Source organism: Ranitomeya imitator, unplaced genomic scaffold (genome assembly GCF_032444005.1).
Source record: "Ranitomeya imitator isolate aRanImi1 unplaced genomic scaffold, aRanImi1.pri SCAFFOLD_450, whole genome shotgun sequence".
Classification (NCBI taxonomy): Eukaryota; Metazoa; Chordata; class Amphibia; order Anura; family Dendrobatidae; genus Ranitomeya; species Ranitomeya imitator.
In genome coordinates this window covers 1-15593 of record NW_027194050.1, presented here as the reverse complement: position 1 = coordinate 15593, position 15593 = coordinate 1, and the positions used below count along the sequence as shown (strand labels likewise).

Genomic DNA, 15593 nt, shown 5'->3' with positions numbered 1-15593 from the left:
CTTTTATTGTCAAAGCAATGGATGGTAGAAGAGTGGAATACCATAATTTGAACGCTACCATAAATGCGAATTATTGGCCGATGCTTGTATATTACTTGTCTTTACTGCATGTAACATTGGAAAAAAAAAAAAAAAAAATTCTGATTGATATGTTATTAATGCTTTAAATATGTGATACACTGTATACATACGTCTTTTTTTTCTGTAATTGCTTTTAAAACCTTAATAAACGGGTGTACCTAAATGTGGGTACTTCCAAGTTAAAAAAAAATCTGTTCTTATCAGTTTAATATCTGATACGTCCCCCATGTGGGGACCATATATTAAATGGCTTTTTGGAACAGGGAGCTGGAAATGGAGCTTGCTCTGTCCACTCCACGCATTGACCCGCTATTGCAGTCTCTCCGGGAACAGTGCACTCCTTCTCTGATCCGGTTTCTAAAAACAGATTGAATGGAAATTAATCAGCACAGTAAGTTGTCTTGGAACCCTAGATGGGAATTTATTTCAGGGTTGTTAAGGAAGCACATTTCACATGCCGCTGGCTGCCAAATGTAGCATGCTGCTCGATTTCACTTGCCTAATTGCAACATTTTGTGTGCCTTGCTTTCACCTCTGTATGTATGTATGTATGTATGTATGTATGTATGTATGTATGTATGTATGTCAAGCATTGCATTGCATTCAATAGGCAATCAATCAATCAATCAGGCAATCAATTTTCAGTCTTTCCTGGTTGCTGCCACAGGTGTGTTAAGATGTAGGCCTGAATTAGGCCTTTCTTACAGTGTAGCAAATATACTGTGCCATCTACAGAATTAGGCCCCTGCCTGCTGTCAGCACTTGGTATTTAAATTGAAGCATCCAATGAGTAGTTCTGCCATACATACCACATTTGTGACCACCGATCATGAATTCTTTTGGAAGACATTGTTTACCTCTTGTGGACCACCGACTTTGAAATGCGGTGTATGATAGGTATTTGAAAAAAAGGAAAACTGGTGTCTGTGCTGATCTCGAATCTGCTAGTCTTGTGTCTTGTAGATACACCTGTGTGAGGAGTATTCTAATGCTTTTGACCAACCAGGTGCGCTGCCTGCAGTCGATAGAATCTTAGCACGGAACCTTCACCTGCAGTCACAATGGGGATGGTGGGTGTGTCAAAGTGGGCAGAGTTATGCAGATTCAAAACGCGTTGGGCGCAGCTTCAACGAGCACACACAGACACACACAGCCAAACAACCGACCAAAACCCAAGCACACCCGAACTGTCATTGAGAATGCATCCAGAGTTTCTGAAAATGTCTTCCTTGCGGCAATCTTTGGCTAGGTCTCCACAATGGGTGTCGGTTGTAGGCCTGGGTGCGTCTGAAATGGCCAACCATTTCAGGCCATCGCTTCTCGGCCTCCTATGGCTAAGATCAAGTGTAGTATCTGTTCTTATCAGTTTAATATCTGATACGTCCCCCATGTGGGGACCATATATTAAATGGCTTTTTGGAACAGGGAGCTGGAAATGGAGCTTGCTCTGTCCACTCCACGCATTGACCCGCTATTGCAGTCTCTCCGGGAACAGTGCACTCCTTCTCTGATCCGGTTTCTAAAAACAGATTGAATGGAAATTAATCAGCACAGTAAGTTGTCTTGGAACCCTAGATGGGAATTTATTTCAGGGTTGTTAAGGAAGCACATTTCACATGCCGCTGGCTGCCAAATGTAGCATGCTGCTCGATTTCACTTGCCTAATTGCAACATTTTGTGTGCCTTGCTTTCACCTCTGTATGTATGTATGTATGTATGTATGTATGTATGTATGTATGTATGTATGTCAAGCATTGCATTGCATTCAATAGGCAATCAATCAATCAATCAGGCAATCAATTTTCAGTCTTTCCTGGTTGCTGCCACAGGTGTGTTAAGATGTAGGCCTGAATTAGGCCTTTCTTACAGTGTAGCAAATATACTGTGCCATCTACAGAATTAGGCCCCTGCCTGCTGTCAGCACTTGGTATTTAAATTGAAGCATCCAATGAGTAGTTCTGCCATACATACCACATTTGTGACCACCGATCATGAATTCTTTTGGAAGACATTGTTTACCTCTTGTGGACCACCGACTTTGAAATGCGGTGTATGATAGGTATTTGAAAAAAAGGAAAACTGGTGTCTGTGCTGATCTCGAATCTGCTAGTCTTGTGTCTTGTAGATACACCTGTGTGAGGAGTATTCTAATGCTTTTGACCAACCAGGTGCGCTGCCTGCAGTCGATAGAATCTTAGCACGGAACCTTCACCTGCAGTCACAATGGGGATGGTGGGTGTGTCAAAGTGGGCAGAGTTATGCAGATTCAAAACGCGTTGGGCGCAGCTTCAACGAGCACACACAGACACACACAGCCAAACAACCGACCAAAACCCAAGCACACCCGAACTGTCATTGAGAATGCATCCAGAGTTTCTGAAAATGTCTTCCTTGCGGCAATCTTTGGCTAGGTCTCCACAATGGGTGTCGGTTGTAGGCCTGGGTGCGTCTGAAATGGCCAACCATTTCAGGCCATCGCTTCTCGGCCTCCTATGGCTAAGATCAAGTGTAGTATCTGTTCTTATCAGTTTAATATCTGATACGTCCCCCATGTGGGGACCATATATTAAATGGCTTTTTGGAACAGGGAGCTGGAAATGGAGCTTGCTCTGTCCACTCCACGCATTGACCCGCTATTGCAGTCTCTCCGGGAACAGTGCACTCCTTCTCTGATCCGGTTTCTAAAAACAGATTGAATGGAAATTAATCAGCACAGTAAGTTGTCTTGGAACCCTAGATGGGAATTTATTTCAGGGTTGTTAAGGAAGCACATTTCACATGCCGCTGGCTGCCAAATGTAGCATGCTGCTCGATTTCACTTGCCTAATTGCAACATTTTGTGTGCCTTGCTTTCACCTCTGTATGTATGTATGTATGTATGTATGTATGTATGTATGTATGTATGTATGTCAAGCATTGCATTGCATTCAATAGGCAATCAATCAATCAATCAGGCAATCAATTTTCAGTCTTTCCTGGTTGCTGCCACAGGTGTGTTAAGATGTAGGCCTGAATTAGGCCTTTCTTACAGTGTAGCAAATATACTGTGCCATCTACAGAATTAGGCCCCTGCCTGCTGTCAGCACTTGGTATTTAAATTGAAGCATCCAATGAGTAGTTCTGCCATACATACCACATTTGTGACCACCGATCATGAATTCTTTTGGAAGACATTGTTTACCTCTTGTGGACCACCGACTTTGAAATGCGGTGTATGATAGGTATTTGAAAAAAAGGAAAACTGGTGTCTGTGCTGATCTCGAATCTGCTAGTCTTGTGTCTTGTAGATACACCTGTGTGAGGAGTATTCTAATGCTTTTGACCAACCAGGTGCGCTGCCTGCAGTCGATAGAATCTTAGCACGGAACCTTCACCTGCAGTCACAATGGGGATGGTGGGTGTGTCAAAGTGGGCAGAGTTATGCAGATTCAAAACGCGTTGGGCGCAGCTTCAACGAGCACACACAGACACACACAGCCAAACAACCGACCAAAACCCAAGCACACCCGAACTGTCATTGAGAATGCATCCAGAGTTTCTGAAAATGTCTTCCTTGCGGCAATCTTTGGCTAGGTCTCCACAATGGGTGTCGGTTGTAGGCCTGGGTGCGTCTGAAATGGCCAACCATTTCAGGCCATCGCTTCTCGGCCTCCTATGGCTAAGATCAAGTGTAGTATCTGTTCTTATCAGTTTAATATCTGATACGTCCCCCATGTGGGGACCATATATTAAATGGCTTTTTGGAACAGGGAGCTGGAAATGGAGCTTGCTCTGTCCACTCCACGCATTGACCCGCTATTGCAGTCTCTCCGGGAACAGTGCACTCCTTCTCTGATCCGGTTTCTAAAAACAGATTGAATGGAAATTAATCAGCACAGTAAGTTGTCTTGGAACCCTAGATGGGAATTTATTTCAGGGTTGTTAAGGAAGCACATTTCACATGCCGCTGGCTGCCAAATGTAGCATGCTGCTCGATTTCACTTGCCTAATTGCAACATTTTGTGTGCCTTGCTTTCACCTCTGTATGTATGTATGTATGTATGTATGTATGTATGTATGTATGTATGTATGTCAAGCATTGCATTGCATTCAATAGGCAATCAATCAATCAATCAGGCAATCAATTTTCAGTCTTTCCTGGTTGCTGCCACAGGTGTGTTAAGATGTAGGCCTGAATTAGGCCTTTCTTACAGTGTAGCAAATATACTGTGCCATCTACAGAATTAGGCCCCTGCCTGCTGTCAGCACTTGGTATTTAAATTGAAGCATCCAATGAGTAGTTCTGCCATACATACCACATTTGTGACCACCGATCATGAATTCTTTTGGAAGACATTGTTTACCTCTTGTGGACCACCGACTTTGAAATGCGGTGTATGATAGGTATTTGAAAAAAAGGAAAACTGGTGTCTGTGCTGATCTCGAATCTGCTAGTCTTGTGTCTTGTAGATACACCTGTGTGAGGAGTATTCTAATGCTTTTGACCAACCAGGTGCGCTGCCTGCAGTCGATAGAATCTTAGCACGGAACCTTCACCTGCAGTCACAATGGGGATGGTGGGTGTGTCAAAGTGGGCAGAGTTATGCAGATTCAAAACGCGTTGGGCGCAGCTTCAACGAGCACACACAGACACACACAGCCAAACAACCGACCAAAACCCAAGCACACCCGAACTGTCATTGAGAATGCATCCAGAGTTTCTGAAAATGTCTTCCTTGCGGCAATCTTTGGCTAGGTCTCCACAATGGGTGTCGGTTGTAGGCCTGGGTGCGTCTGAAATGGCCAACCATTTCAGGCCATCGCTTCTCGGCCTCCTATGGCTAAGATCAAGTGTAGTATCTGTTCTTATCAGTTTAATATCTGATACGTCCCCCATGTGGGGACCATATATTAAATGGCTTTTTGGAACAGGGAGCTGGAAATGGAGCTTGCTCTGTCCACTCCACGCATTGACCCGCTATTGCAGTCTCTCCGGGAACAGTGCACTCCTTCTCTGATCCGGTTTCTAAAAACAGATTGAATGGAAATTAATCAGCACAGTAAGTTGTCTTGGAACCCTAGATGGGAATTTATTTCAGGGTTGTTAAGGAAGCACATTTCACATGCCGCTGGCTGCCAAATGTAGCATGCTGCTCGATTTCACTTGCCTAATTGCAACATTTTGTGTGCCTTGCTTTCACCTCTGTATGTATGTATGTATGTATGTATGTATGTATGTATGTATGTATGTATGTCAAGCATTGCATTGCATTCAATAGGCAATCAATCAATCAATCAGGCAATCAATTTTCAGTCTTTCCTGGTTGCTGCCACAGGTGTGTTAAGATGTAGGCCTGAATTAGGCCTTTCTTACAGTGTAGCAAATATACTGTGCCATCTACAGAATTAGGCCCCTGCCTGCTGTCAGCACTTGGTATTTAAATTGAAGCATCCAATGAGTAGTTCTGCCATACATACCACATTTGTGACCACCGATCATGAATTCTTTTGGAAGACATTGTTTACCTCTTGTGGACCACCGACTTTGAAATGCGGTGTATGATAGGTATTTGAAAAAAAGGAAAACTGGTGTCTGTGCTGATCTCGAATCTGCTAGTCTTGTGTCTTGTAGATACACCTGTGTGAGGAGTATTCTAATGCTTTTGACCAACCAGGTGCGCTGCCTGCAGTCGATAGAATCTTAGCACGGAACCTTCACCTGCAGTCACAATGGGGATGGTGGGTGTGTCAAAGTGGGCAGAGTTATGCAGATTCAAAACGCGTTGGGCGCAGCTTCAACGAGCACACACAGACACACACAGCCAAACAACCGACCAAAACCCAAGCACACCCGAACTGTCATTGAGAATGCATCCAGAGTTTCTGAAAATGTCTTCCTTGCGGCAATCTTTGGCTAGGTCTCCACAATGGGTGTCGGTTGTAGGCCTGGGTGCGTCTGAAATGGCCAACCATTTCAGGCCATCGCTTCTCGGCCTCCTATGGCTAAGATCAAGTGTAGTATCTGTTCTTATCAGTTTAATATCTGATACGTCCCCCATGTGGGGACCATATATTAAATGGCTTTTTGGAACAGGGAGCTGGAAATGGAGCTTGCTCTGTCCACTCCACGCATTGACCCGCTATTGCAGTCTCTCCGGGAACAGTGCACTCCTTCTCTGATCCGGTTTCTAAAAACAGATTGAATGGAAATTAATCAGCACAGTAAGTTGTCTTGGAACCCTAGATGGGAATTTATTTCAGGGTTGTTAAGGAAGCACATTTCACATGCCGCTGGCTGCCAAATGTAGCATGCTGCTCGATTTCACTTGCCTAATTGCAACATTTTGTGTGCCTTGCTTTCACCTCTGTATGTATGTATGTATGTATGTATGTATGTATGTATGTATGTATGTATGTCAAGCATTGCATTGCATTCAATAGGCAATCAATCAATCAATCAGGCAATCAATTTTCAGTCTTTCCTGGTTGCTGCCACAGGTGTGTTAAGATGTAGGCCTGAATTAGGCCTTTCTTACAGTGTAGCAAATATACTGTGCCATCTACAGAATTAGGCCCCTGCCTGCTGTCAGCACTTGGTATTTAAATTGAAGCATCCAATGAGTAGTTCTGCCATACATACCACATTTGTGACCACCGATCATGAATTCTTTTGGAAGACATTGTTTACCTCTTGTGGACCACCGACTTTGAAATGCGGTGTATGATAGGTATTTGAAAAAAAGGAAAACTGGTGTCTGTGCTGATCTCGAATCTGCTAGTCTTGTGTCTTGTAGATACACCTGTGTGAGGAGTATTCTAATGCTTTTGACCAACCAGGTGCGCTGCCTGCAGTCGATAGAATCTTAGCACGGAACCTTCACCTGCAGTCACAATGGGGATGGTGGGTGTGTCAAAGTGGGCAGAGTTATGCAGATTCAAAACGCGTTGGGCGCAGCTTCAACGAGCACACACAGACACACACAGCCAAACAACCGACCAAAACCCAAGCACACCCGAACTGTCATTGAGAATGCATCCAGAGTTTCTGAAAATGTCTTCCTTGCGGCAATCTTTGGCTCGGTCTCCACAATGGGTGTCGGTTGTAGGCCTGGGTGCGTCTGAAATGGCCAACCATTTCAGGCCATCGCTTCTCGGCCTTTTGGCTGCGATCGATCAGTTTAACTGTGAGATTGTAGTCAGGTCGGGTGCTTTCGGTACCCTCTCTCTCGGCCTGGGGGGATCGCTCCTCTTCGGAGGGGCTTCACCCCCCTGCTGCTATAGGGAGAGAGGATTAGTCCGGAGCAACGAGTTGCGATCGCCTTAAAAGGGCGCTAGCCTTTTTTTGTGTTTACAGCTGGAGTTCTTTCTCGGAAGGATGCCGGCTGCACTTACCTTTGCATCGGGTGAACCCCGGATGAGGAACACGGTCCGTATCGAGGTCTTGGAGAGATTCCGGAAGGAGAAAGAAATCCGCTACGTTTGCAACACCGTCCTTCTTGGGATCCTGGAGTTCGGCAGAGAGGACATCTTCTGTTTTCAGGACAATGAGCAGAAAGGTACTTATACTATTACCTTTAGGAGCCATGGTTGTTGTCAGCAGTTGGTCCAAAAGGTGAATGACAACATCTTTGCTGATGAACTGGAGGGCCTGGTCTTCTCCCTGCTTTTCGTCCAAGAGGAGGTACAAATGATTGTTTTCTTTCCAAATCCTTTTGTGGAAGTACTGGACATTTTAACCTGTTTGCGTCGCTATTGCGATGAAGTAACCTTTCAAGGGAATGTTAAAAACGCCGTTGGTTTCTGGTGTGGCAAGCGGAAATTCCTGGTGCGGCTGAAGAAAAATCCGGAGGGCTTTGGAGGAACAGAACATCCCCCCTCTACCATCACCATTGGGAAGAGCCGTGGCTACTTATTCTACACAGGTATGCCTATGTATTGCAGGAACTGTGGCAAGATGGGGCATACCCAAGGGAATTGTGTGGAAAGAAGGGCATTCCGCTGCAGCAATTGTGGTCAATTCGGACACTTCATGAAGGATTGCCCTCAAAAGAAGGCTTGTAACCTATGCGGGGAGGTTGGACATATGTTCCGAGGATGCCCACATAGGACTAAAGTCCGTACGTATGCAGAGGCGGCTGAGAGACCCGTGCCAAGGCAGGAACCAGCTATTGTCCCGGTCCATGCTGAGCTGAGTATCCCGGAGACCGGAGTAAGGCCTGAGCCAAGTCCCACTGTTCCTACAGCAGGGGAGGCGGCTGAGAAGGCCAAGGGCGCAGAGGAGAAGGTGGGGACGGAGCAGGAGTGTGGTGGCCCTCAGGGAGGCCCTCCTGTGTCGAAGTCCCGGAAAAAGGGCGGAGGGCGGACCACCCAGAGACTGGAGCAGGGGGACTCTCCCGTTGGGGGGGTAACCCTTGTGTCGAAGGTCTCGAATGAGGCTGGTGTGTTGGAGCAGAGCGCCCCCACTATGTTGGCGGTGGGGGGCACTGTGGCGAAGACCCCAGTCATTCCCAGGGACTCGAGCCAGCAGACCGCAGTTTTTTCTCCTACAGGTGATGGTGTGGATGAGGTCATTGTGCCAGATCCGGAGGCCCCCCAGGAAGTAAGAGGCCATGTAGCTATCACAGAGGACGACTGTACGAGTGAGCTGCCTGAGCCTTCTGGAAAGAAGCTGCGAGGGGATACTCTTCTGGAGGCCAATCCAGAGTCTCCGGATGTGTGTTTTCCCAGCGGAGACATGTGGCTGAACACGGACTCTTCTGGGTATCCATTACCGGGTTCCTCGGATCCCCAGAACATTGACTCTTTTTCCACACTGCCAGATGTGATTGAGGAGTTTATGGAAGTCATTGAGGATATCTCTCCTCCCTCATGACATAAATGCCATCCATGAGGTGTCTCTCACTTAATGTGAGATCTCTAAAGAGCCCTGTCCGCAGGGCTGCTCTTTTTGATTTTTTTGAAACATTAGACTTTGATATATGTTTTTTACAGGAGTGTGGTCTGCAGCATGGAATTCGGTATAACGAGATAAAAAAGGACTGGAAACTAGGGCCCTCTGTATGGTCGGGCTCGAACGAAAACAAGTCTGCTGGTGTGGGTCTGCTCTGCCGAGGTAATAACATCATCATCTCCTCTGTTACTGAGATTGTACCCGGCAGAGCTATCCTAGTGCATTTGTGTTTTAATAATTTTAATTTCCGTGTCATTAATGTGTACGCTCCACCAGATAAACAGGAGCGTATACGTTTGTTTGAAATTCTACCGGTATTCTGTGTAGGGTCATCTCCTCTCTTGGTAGCTGGGGACTTTAATTGCCTGAATGTGAATGAGCGCCGAGGAGGGGGTGACCCAATCCGTAAGTTAGATAAGTCGTGTTTTTTACTAAATAGCTTGCAGACTGATTTTAAGTTATGCGATGCCTGGAGGTCGCTTTCGCCGACGGACCCAGGATTTACATGGTCCGGTCGGGGAGTGGCTTCCAGGATCGATTTTATGTTTTTATCTGAGGATTTTAGCCCTGTACAATTTGTTTTAATGCCTAATTTATTCTCTGATCATAAAATGTTAAGCGTAAAGATAGAGTATCAAGGAGAGCTGAGGATAAATAGAGGTTTGTGGCGTCTGGGGGTCCATTTGCTGGAAGACCCTCAGGTGAGGTCAGACTTCTGTAATGCCTACCAGGAATGGAGACAGTTAAGGCCTCCATATATTAAAATCCTATCCTGGTGGGAAGTGATCAAAGATAAAATAAGGTTTTTTTTTATCAGGGCTGGAAAGAGGAAGGCGCGGCGGAAAAAGCAGATTTATGTAAATTTAAATATGAGACTGCAAACTCTCCATAAATTTAAAGAGATAGGACTAGAGGTGGAAGATGATATTGCAAGCCTAAAAACTGAAATACAATTGTGCCTTGATCAAAAAGGTAAAGAAATAATTTTTAATTCCAAAGTGAAACATTTAGAAGAAGGTGAGAAGTGTACACGTTTCTTTTTTAAAAAAGTGATGGAGAAAAAGGAGACGATCACCTGTCTTGATGGAGAAACAACTGTGGAAGGTATGAAGAAGGTGGCTTTTAATTTTTATAGAGACCTTTTTAGTAAAAAAAGTGTAAATAATGTTTTTTTACAAGATGCTCTTAATATCCTGGATTTTAAGTTAAGTTCTGTAGACCAGGGGTTTTTAATAGAAGATCTTAGCATGGAAGAACTTTTTAGTGTTTTTAAAAGTTTTTCAAAAGGGAAAGCCCCAGGAGCAGATGGTCTACCTGTTGAATTTTATTTGACTTTTTGGGATGTTTTAAAGGAGGATCTTTTAGCACTTTTTAAAGAGGTTTTTATGTGTTCAGAGCTGCCTAAGTCATGGAGGAGGGGGATAGTGTCCTTAATTTATAAGAAAAAGGGCGCTCGTGATGACCTCAGGAATTGGAGGCCTATCACCCTCCTCAACATGGACTATAAAGTTTTAGCTAAAATTATTGCTTGTCGTTTTAAAACTGTGATTAATAAATTGATACAACCCGAACAAGTATGTGGAGTACCAGGGAGGAATATTGCTGAGATTTTAAATGTTATTAGAGATGCAATATGGTACTCTAGGGATAGAAGTCAGAGCCTGGCCCTGTTGGCGCTGGACTTTGAAAAGGCGTTTGACAGGGTCTCGCATGAGTATCTTTTTAAAGTTTTAAAACAAATGGCGATCCCCGACATGTTTTTATCTCGTATTATGATTTTATATAATAATGTGTTTTCTCAAATTTCTGTCAATGGTTTTTTAACAGATTTTATCCCGTTGGAATCCGGAGTGAAGCAGGGGTGTCCATTATCCCCAATTCTTTTTATTTGTGCTATGGAACCCCTGCTGTGTATGATCCGGAGAGATAAAGTGGTCCGAGGGGTTCCTATTCCGGGTGGAGGAGGGGCCCAAGTCAAAGTATTTGCCTACATGGATGATGTTACTGCCATCTGTACAGATCCTGCTTCACTCCGGAGAGTGGTAATGTGCACCAATTTTTTTAGTCAGGCTTCAGGTTTTAAAATGAATTTTAATAAAACTGAATGTTTGATTTTGGGTTCCTGGGATACAAATGACCTACCAGCAGTAAAATTGAGGCACGACGAGGTAAAAATTTTGGGTATAGTATTTGATGCTAAAAATGATGGACACGTGAGCTGGGAGGAGGTACAGCATAAAATGGTGAAAAAGCTCTCCTTCTGGAATTTGAGATGCTTGTCGATTGAAGGGAAAATTTTAATTATTAAATCTGTTTTATTGCCTATGATGCTTTATGTTGCCATGGTATATCCTCCTTCTGAGTTGATACTAAAAAAACTAACTCGATGTATTTTTATGTTCATTTGGGGATCAAAAATGGAAAAGCTGAGGCGAACGGAAATGTACAAGAAACAACAAAATGGAGGAAAAGATGTCCCTGACTTGCATTTGTATTTATATGTAAATTTCTTTTGTTTTTGTTTTAAAGTTTTTAACACTAATTCTACTTTTAGTCTGTTTTTAAAATATACTTGCGGTTTTATCTTTAAAAAATGGTTCAGGCCATGTTTATCAGCACCCATTTTATTATGCCCGCCCAAGCATTTTATTGTTTTAGAAAAGGTGATAAGGACTCATAAATTAAAGGACTTGGATGCCGATCTCCTTCTGGACAGAAAAAAATTGATGGTTCATCTGAGAAGAGAAGAAGGAGTGTCCCCTGTGAGCAACTTCTCCTGGAGTAGATCCAAGCGTGTGTGGAGGAACGTTTTTGGGAAATTCTTGGCCAACATTCACAAAGACATCGCATGGATGGCTGCCCACCAGTGCCTCCCAACCAGAGACTTCCAGCACAGGAGAGGCCTGGTGGCGCGGGCAAAGTGCCCAAGAGACTCTTGCCGAGAAGATGAGACTGTTTTGCACCTTTTCTGGAACTGCTGTTTTGCACAAGAACTTTGGGGGAGATTGGGGATACTTTTAAAATGGGTTTGTGGTCTTAAAGATTTTAGCTATGAGTATGTTTTATATGGACTTTTTAATTGCCCCACTACACACCAGTTCAAAGTATGCTGGTGTATAATAAACTGTGCCAAAAATGCAATCTGGAAAGCGAGAAACATTTTACTTTTTAACCGTGATTTTATCTCTGTAAATGATTGTATTAAATTGGCTTTTAGTGAAATGTTTATTTATTTCTTAAAGGATGTTAAAGATGTGGGGAAGAAGGAAGCGAATCGTAGATGGTGTTTTTATATGTGGAATACTGTTTTATATTAAGTTGTTTCATGTTGTTGTATTTTATTATTGTAATTGTTTATGTTTCTTTTGCACAAAAGGTTTCATTTTTTCTTGTTGTTCTATGTCTTATGACTAAATAAAATTTTGTTGAAACCTTATCTGTTCTTATCAGTTTAATATCTGATACGTCCCCCATGTGGGGACCATATATTAAATGGCTTTTTGGAACAGGGAGCTGGAAATGGAGCTTGCTCTGTCCACTCCACGCATTGACCCGCTATTGCAGTCTCTCCGGGAACAGTGCACTCCTTCTCTGATCCGGTTTCTAAAAACAGATTGAATGGAAATTAATCAGCACAGTAAGTTGTCTTGGAACCCTAGATGGGAATTTATTTCAGGGTTGTTAAGGAAGCACATTTCACATGCCGCTGGCTGCCAAATGTAGCATGCTGCTCGATTTCACTTGCCTAATTGCAACATTTTGTGTGCCTTGCTTTCACCTCTGTATGTATGTATGTATGTATGTATGTATGTATGTCAAGCATTGCATTGCATTCAATAGGCAATCAATCAATCAATCAGGCAATCAATTTTCAGTCTTTCCTGGTTGCTGCCACAGGTGTGTTAAGATGTAGGCCTGAATTAGGCCTTTCTTACAGTGTAGCAAATATACTGTGCCATCTACAGAATTAGGCCCCTGCCTGCTGTCAGCACTTGGTATTTAAATTGAAGCATCCAATGAGTAGTTCTGCCATACATACCACATTTGTGACCACCGATCATGAATTCTTTTGGAAGACATTGTTTACCTCTTGTGGACCACCGACTTTGAAATGCGGTGTATGATAGGTATTTGAAAAAAAGGAAAACTGGTGTCTGTGCTGATCTCGAATCTGCTAGTCTTGTGTCTTGTAGATACACCTGTGTGAGGAGTATTCTAATGCTTTTGACCAACCAGGTGCGCTGCCTGCAGTCGATAGAATCTTAGCACGGAACCTTCACCTGCAGTCACAATGGGGATGGTGGGTGTGTCAAAGTGGGCAGAGTTATGCAGATTCAAAACGCGTTGGCGCAGCTTCAACGAGCACACACAGACACACACAGCCAAACAACCGACCAAAACCCAAGCACACCCGAACTGTCATTGAGAATGCATCCAGAGTTTCTGAAAATGTCTTCCTTGCGGCAATCTTTGGCTAGGTCTCCACAATGGGTGTCGGTTGTAGGCCTGGGTGCGTCTGAAATGGCCAACCATTTCAGGCCATCGCTTCTCGGCCTCCTATGGCTAAGATCAAGTGTAGTATCTGTTCTTATCAGTTTAATATCTGATACGTCCCCCATGTGGGGACCATATATTAAATGGCTTTTTGGAACAGGGAGCTGGAAATGGAGCTTGCTCTGTCCACTCCACGCATTGACCCGCTATTGCAGTCTCTCCGGGAACAGTGCACTCCTTCTCTGATCCGGTTTCTAAAAACAGATTGAATGGAAATTAATCAGCACAGTAAGTTGTCTTGGAACCCTAGATGGGAATTTATTTCAGGGTTGTTAAGGAAGCACATTTCACATGCCGCTGGCTGCCAAATGTAGCATGCTGCTCGATTTCACTTGCCTAATTGCAACATTTTGTGTGCCTTGCTTTCACCTCTGTATGTATGTATGTATGTATGTATGTATGTATGTATGTCAAGCATTGCATTGCATTCAATAGGCAATCAATCAATCAATCAGGCAATCAATTTTCAGTCTTTCCTGGTTGCTGCCACAGGTGTGTTAAGATTGTAGGCCTGAATTAGGCCTTTCTTACAGTGTAGCAAATATACTGTGCCATCTACAGAATTAGGCCCCTGCCTGCTGTCAGCACTTGGTATTTAAATTGAAGCATCCAATGAGTAGTTCTGCCATACATACCACATTTGTGACCACCGATCATGAATTCTTTTGGAAGACATTGTTTACCTCTTGTGGACCACCGACTTTGAAATGCGGTGTATGATAGGTATTTGAAAAAAAGGAAAACTGGTGTCTGTGCTGATCTCGAATCTGCTAGTCTTGTGTCTTGTAGATACACCTGTGTGAGGAGTATTCTAATGCTTTTGACCAACCAGGTGCGCTGCCTGCAGTCGATAGAATCTTAGCACGGAACCTTCACCTGCAGTCACAATGGGGATGGTGGGTGTGTCAAAGTGGGCAGAGTTATGCAGATTCAAAACGCGTTGGGCGCAGCTTCAACGAGCACACACAGACACACACAGCCAAACAACCGACCAAAACCCAAGCACACCCGAACTGTCATTGAGAATGCATCCAGAGTTTCTGAAAATGTCTTCCTTGCGGCAATCTTTGGCTAGGTCTCCACAATGGGTGTCGGTTGTAGGCCTGGGTGCGTCTGAAATGGCCAACCATTTCAGGCCATCGCTTCTCGGCCTCCTATGGCTAAGATCAAGTGTAGTATCTGTTCTTATCAGTTTAATATCTGATACGTCCCCCATGTGGGGACCATATATTAAATGGCTTTTTGGAACAGGGAGCTGGAAATGGAGCTTGCTCTGTCCACTCCACGCATTGACCCGCTATTGCAGTCTCTCCGGGAACAGTGCACTCCTTCTCTGATCCGGTTTCTAAAACAGATTGAATGGAAATTAATCAGCACAGTAAGTTGTCTTGGAACCCTAGATGGGAATTTATTTCAGGGTTGTTAAGGAAGCACATTTCACATGCCGCTGGCTGCCAAATGTAGCATGCTGCTCGATTTCACTTGCCTAATTGCAACATTTTGTGTGCCTTGCTTTCACCTCTGTATGTATGTATGTATGTATGTATGTATGTATGTATGTATGTATGTCAAGCATTGCATTGCATTCAATAGGCAATCAATCAATCAATCAGGCAATCAATTTTCAGTCTTTCCTGGTTGCTGCCACAGTGTGTTAAGATGTAGGCCTGAATTAGGCCTTTCTTACAGTGTAGCAAATATACTGTGCCATCTACAGAATTAGGCCCCTGCCTGCTGTCAGCACTTGGTATTTAAATTGAAGCATCCAATGAGTAGTTCTGCCATACATACCACATTTGTGACCACCGATCATGAATTCTTTTGGAAGACATTGTTTACCTCTTGTGGACCACCGACTTTGAAATGCGGTGTATGATAGGTATTTGAAAAAAAGGAAAACTGGTGTCTGTGCTGATCTCGAATCTGCTAGTCTTGTGTCTTGTAGATACACCTGTGTGAGGAGTATTCTAATGCTTTTGACCAACCAGGTGCGCTGCCTGCAGTCGATAGAATCTTAGCACGGAACCTT

At 43.9% G+C, this 15593-nt stretch overlaps 7 non-coding genes and 2 pseudogenes across 7 annotated transcripts; all 9 read left to right on the top strand.

Annotated features, from left to right (window-relative positions):
• Nucleotides 1-207: 207 nt before the first annotated feature.
• Nucleotides 208-424, top strand: LOC138654582 (U2 spliceosomal RNA; annotated as a pseudogene).
• Nucleotides 425-1393: 969 nt separating this feature from the next.
• LOC138654588 (U2 spliceosomal RNA) lies at nucleotides 1394-1586 on the top strand. Its single transcript, XR_011316378.1, has one exon. It is a non-coding gene; the product is annotated as a U2 spliceosomal RNA (small nuclear RNA).
• Nucleotides 1587-2555: 969 nt separating this feature from the next.
• LOC138654587 (U2 spliceosomal RNA) lies at nucleotides 2556-2748 on the top strand. The gene has a single exon (XR_011316377.1). It is a non-coding gene; the product is annotated as a U2 spliceosomal RNA (small nuclear RNA).
• A 969-nt stretch (nucleotides 2749-3717) lies between these two features.
• LOC138654633 (U2 spliceosomal RNA) lies at nucleotides 3718-3910 on the top strand. Its single transcript, XR_011316420.1, has one exon. It is a non-coding gene; the product is annotated as a U2 spliceosomal RNA (small nuclear RNA).
• Nucleotides 3911-4879: 969 nt separating this feature from the next.
• On the top strand, nucleotides 4880-5072 carry LOC138654621 (U2 spliceosomal RNA). The gene has a single exon (XR_011316410.1). It is a non-coding gene; the product is annotated as a U2 spliceosomal RNA (small nuclear RNA).
• Nucleotides 5073-6041: 969 nt separating this feature from the next.
• Nucleotides 6042-6234, top strand: LOC138654610 (U2 spliceosomal RNA). Its single transcript, XR_011316399.1, has one exon. It is a non-coding gene; the product is annotated as a U2 spliceosomal RNA (small nuclear RNA).
• Nucleotides 6235-12398: 6164 nt separating this feature from the next.
• On the top strand, nucleotides 12399-12599 carry LOC138654632 (U2 spliceosomal RNA; annotated as a pseudogene).
• A 952-nt stretch (nucleotides 12600-13551) lies between these two features.
• On the top strand, nucleotides 13552-13744 carry LOC138654598 (U2 spliceosomal RNA). The gene has a single exon (XR_011316387.1). It is a non-coding gene; the product is annotated as a U2 spliceosomal RNA (small nuclear RNA).
• Nucleotides 13745-14702: 958 nt separating this feature from the next.
• LOC138654581 (U2 spliceosomal RNA) lies at nucleotides 14703-14895 on the top strand. Its single transcript, XR_011316374.1, has one exon. It is a non-coding gene; the product is annotated as a U2 spliceosomal RNA (small nuclear RNA).
• The last annotated feature ends 698 nt before the right edge of the window (nucleotides 14896-15593 follow it).